The following is a 5,049-nucleotide window of genomic DNA, read 5'->3' as shown; positions in this document are numbered from 1 at the left end:
TTTCTCAGTCGAAGCTGACCCAAACGGAGACGAGCCGGAGTAGATTCTCACCATCTCCGAGCACGAGGACAACGTCGCCGAAAAATGGCTCATCGAGGTCCTTAAATTCACCGCCTCTAACACCAATCTGGCTATCTCACGACCGCGCAGCGCAAGGCGAGAAGGATGAAGGTGAAGCTGATCTGATCGGCGTCTTCGATACCGCCGCGTCGTTCAACTCCGGTGACCTTACGCGCCTCGTCGAGATACGAGGTCGTCGATGTCCTCTAATTCAGCCTCAGCGGATTCTAGATCGCGTTCTTCGTCGTCGGGCCTGAGCGCAATCGGCCCTAATTCGTCATCGTCGTCGAGCTTCAGGTTTACCTTCTGTTTCCATATCGCATCTCCGAGCTAATTCAGCCTAGGATTATTTTATTTTTGAACATTCGGAGCTTATGGAATTCTTAAGTTTGATTTACTGAGTATTTGGATTCCGAATTTCTTGAGTTTGATTTGCTGTAAGAATTGAGAAACCTCTACATGATTACAAATTGTTTAGAGTGATTGGAATAGTTAAGTTTGATGTTCAAGATTTAAGTGAATTTGTGATGGAGTCATGGAGTAATTACTTAAAGATTATGTTAGTTTGGATTTGTAATTATGGGATTAGTGATGGGTTTACAAGAATATGTGGGATAGCTGGTGGCTGGAAATTGAAAGAGATATTTGCTACTGGGATTGTGCTCGTAGGTTATTTGGCATTGATGATTGTTAATCATGGTTGATGTAAATTACAGTTTGCTATGTTTATGGGTACTTATATTTTACAGAAACTTTGCTTCAGTGTTGTTTAATATTGGCAATATGCTTTTTCTGTAGGAAGATTTTGGTTTCAGATCTATAAGAGATGGTCATGAGGATCTAATGGTTGTCTTGTACCTACAAGTCAAAATTGTGAGCCAGACTCTTATTTTTGTCACTCGGTTTACTATTACTCAGTGCTGTTGCCATCGCCTAGCTGGTAAGAACAATGACATTTGAATAGATTGGCTGCTTCGTGCTGCAATAGTATGGCACAAGTTTCATTATTCACTTACAGATGTTACTCATTTGAAGAGAAAGTTTGATGAATACATGCTTAATTTGTGCTAATGGAAACTAAAGTGTGTTTTCATTTTGTTTTGGGTCTGTATCTGAAACAAAATTCAATGCTATACAACTTTCAATCGAAGCTTATTATGGTTTGTGGACAACTGATATAGTTTAGAGAAAGCTACTCATGTATTTAGAAAAGTTTACACTACACTTCTGTTAATGTCTAAAAGTTCGGCGGTAGCTGAACCTTTGTTAACGCTGATCCGGTGGGCGAATCGATACTTGTGATGCTCTCAAAGCTTCCGCTACCTGTCAAGTAAAATACAAAGGGCGTTAGAGGGAGACCGCGCTGGGCGGTCTTCAACTCTCCGATGCCTAAGTTAGTCAATGTATTTATGTTGACAAAGTAACAGTAGGTAAGTATTGAATGCGTAATTAATGAGGAGAGAGGAGAGAACCTTTTATAGGTGAGGAAGAGGAGGTTCTTCTCTTTGTTTTCGATGTGGGACTGAAGTGTTTCAGTTCCCAGCTCTGGGAGCTACTGATGCCATTTTGGCACGGCGCGTGGCGGCGCGTAGGCGGTGATCTGGGGGTGATCCGACGCTGAGGTTGTAGCCCGCCTGGCGGTGTACCTGTATGTCATTCCTTTGGTTGGAATTAGTACCTTTAGCGGTACAATGAGCGTGGCCCATTATAGCTAATTATGCTTGCAAATGTACATGTATGTACAACTTCAATAAAGCTACTACAGCTGTTAAGCAAACATACTTTGCATTATTTGTGAGCTGAACATTTTTTCTCTATAATTCAAGGTGTGTTTTTTTATTGCAGTCAGTAACTATGCTTTATATAACTGCCATAGTAGCTTTTGAAGCTGTTGTCATTATCTTTTGCATGTTGACATATAAGGTCGTGTTTTCTATTTTCTAGTTGATAGAGTGGCAAGTTCGTGGTGCAGCGGCACACTGCTGTTTCCATCTAAATACTATAAGTATATGTTAAGTTCAACTCCTATTGTGAAGCCTCCATTGACCATGAGGCCATTTGGCAGGCCAATAAGTATTTGAATGAAGTTTGCTGGTGGCGATGGAAAGACCATTCCTATCAAGTGTGACCATTGTGCTGAGCTGAGGCGTCACAACAAGAAAACATATACGACACCGATCTGAAAATTGACAATAACAGTTCAACAGTTGGAGTATCTTTTTACAGAAGTTGAAGTAGCTTTTTACAACATTGAGTGTAGCTTTTCAAATCATTTGGAATTATTGATAGTAGGTTTTTGTTTCATAGCTTCTACAGTAGTTTTCTACATTTTTAGTAGTAGCCATTTGTTGCTGGTGAGAGTATCTTTTTGTGTTCGTGACAGTAGCTTTTGTTAATGGTGTTAGTAGCTTTTGATTTTTGGGAGCGTATGTTTTATTGGTAACAGTAGCTTTTGTTGCTGGTGATAGTAGCTTTTGTGACCTCGCCGGAAATTTCACCAGCGTAGCTTTTGTTGGTAGTGACAGTAGCTTTTATTGCTGGTGATAGTAGCTTTTGTTATCTCGCTGGAAATCTCACCTGCGTAGCTTTTGTTGCTAGTGACAATAGCTTTTATTACTGGTGATAGTAACTTTTGTGACCTCGCCGAAAATCTCACCAGCATAGCTTTTGTTGCTAGTGATAGTAGCTTTTATTACTGGTGATAGTAGCTTTTGTAACCTCGCCGGAGGTTGCTGGAAATCTCATCAGAGTAGCTTTTGTTGCTAGCCACAGTAGCTTTTGGTGTTAATGACAATAGATTTTGTGGTCGTCGGAGTTTGCCGGAAGTTGGTCAGAGACTCGCCGGAAATTGGCCGGAGTCCCGCCGGAAGTTGGCCGGAGGTCGGCCGGAGATCTCGCCGGAGAGGAGAGAGAGAATGGTTGTTGACTTTTTACTCTAGTGGCATTTCTGTAAATATATTGGTTTTTATATGTCATGCCCCGAATTTTGAATAATTAAATTCAAATCCGAAACACGAGAATAAACACAAGAAAACAAACATAGAAAAATTTTCAAATAAACTAAGCAACAAACAAACTGAACTCACAATGTCAATACCGACTCGTTCTTTAGAGTCACATATTACATTACAGATAGTTTACAAATTAAACTGAATATCAATTCAACCTGTAACCACTCTCACCAACTCACTACACAGCGGAAGACTACAAGTATGAGCGCCCTTCTACACCCACGTGACTGAAAGTCCACCTCAGCTTCGATAACGATCACCCGATATTCTAACCTGCACAATAACCCCTACACCATAGAATAGTGCACCGGGAATGTAAACAACAAACCCAGTAAGCTTTTCAGCCCGTATGAGTAAACTCAAATAAAGTGACTCACGTCACTCATGCTTATAATTTCTCAGCTCGTGAGATAATTAAAGCAACAATATCTAATTACACAAAATACATGCTTTCATCATCTTAGCTTAACAAAACAATATGCAATTATCACAACAAAACGTCAAGTTCAAATTAATCAATAACATGCTCAACAATTTCAACCCAACTAAAAACCCACATGCTCTGTCTCTCAATTCATTTTACGTCCCCACAATCTATTAGATCACTATTCCTTTGCCTCAACGGCACAATCAGGAAATCATACTCATTTCCCTCAACATAACGCAGTTGCCAAAATCATGTCACCCCAACTCATTTATCAATCACTACAGATCACAACCCACAACTGTACCCACAATAAGAATTAAGCAAAATCAATAATCCCTGCATAGAAACTTAGTTCAGGAGATCACATGAAAACAAACAAAAGAATTCATAGTAATCCCTGCATGGAAACTTAGTTCAGGAGATCATATTAAAAACAAACAATAGAAATCATATAAATCCCTGTATAGAGTTTAGTTCAGGAATTTACATTAAAACAAACAATACAAAAAGACAGTAATCCCTGCATATAACTTAGTTCAGGAGATTACATAAAATTCAACAATTATAAGGAAAAGGAAAATAAATGAAGAAGTCAACCAACTCACACTAGAGTCGATGATCACCCATCAACACTAAAGCCGATGATCACCCATCAACTCCAAATAAATCATATTAACACAACTCACCCATAATATGAAAATCAAGTCCCTCTTGGACAATAAAAGAAAGAACCCACCCGAACTCTCTTTTAAAAACACGTGTACTCATGGGCCTCAAGTGACCCAACGCGTCACTCCCATGCAGTACGTACTCATGGGCCTCAAGTAACCCAACGCGTCACTCACATGCAGTACAAGGCAAACAGACTAGAGCTCTAACTGATCGTAACCACTAACCCGACCAAAGGTGTGGTTCCCGATATACTTGCCTCAGTCACCACTGTGATACCAGATCCGTAGATCAGAAAAACAGTCACCACTGTGACACCAGATCCGTAGATCCGAAAATATTTATAAAGTCCCACACAACTCAACACATCACACTCAACACAGGATACTCTTTAACACAATCACATCAATCAATCACATGATATATTGCATTCCCGAAAAGAGTAAATGAACAAAATAATAATCCAAATCAACTCTCAATCATTACTTCACCAACGTCACACCATCCAATATATATATTCCACGTAAATATATATATATATATATACGTAGTCATTCACGCAGGAATGACCACTAATACCAACTATAGTTTTATAAATTAACTACTCGAAAATCATTTTATATCAAAACATTGTTTTAACTTACCCATGAACCGTTGTCGATCAAGTTCATATATTTTAAAACAAATAATTTGTTTCGAAAATGATTTAACAATTAAACAAGTAATTCCGAGTAATAAATAAATCCGTTCGTAAATGAACCACGTGAGATTTACTCACCTCTAAATCCCGCTGCGTCTTCTCTTACAGCCGAGATAAAGTACAGAACACACTCCATCAATCACCTAATCAAAATACGATCCTAACTTAGCAATTGATTCAAT

This window comes from Rosa rugosa, chromosome 7 (assembly GCF_958449725.1).
Source record: "Rosa rugosa chromosome 7, drRosRugo1.1, whole genome shotgun sequence".
Classification (NCBI taxonomy): Eukaryota; Viridiplantae; Streptophyta; class Magnoliopsida; order Rosales; family Rosaceae; genus Rosa; species Rosa rugosa.
The sequence above is the reverse complement of the archived record's forward strand: the minus strand, read 5'-3'. Positions refer to the sequence as shown.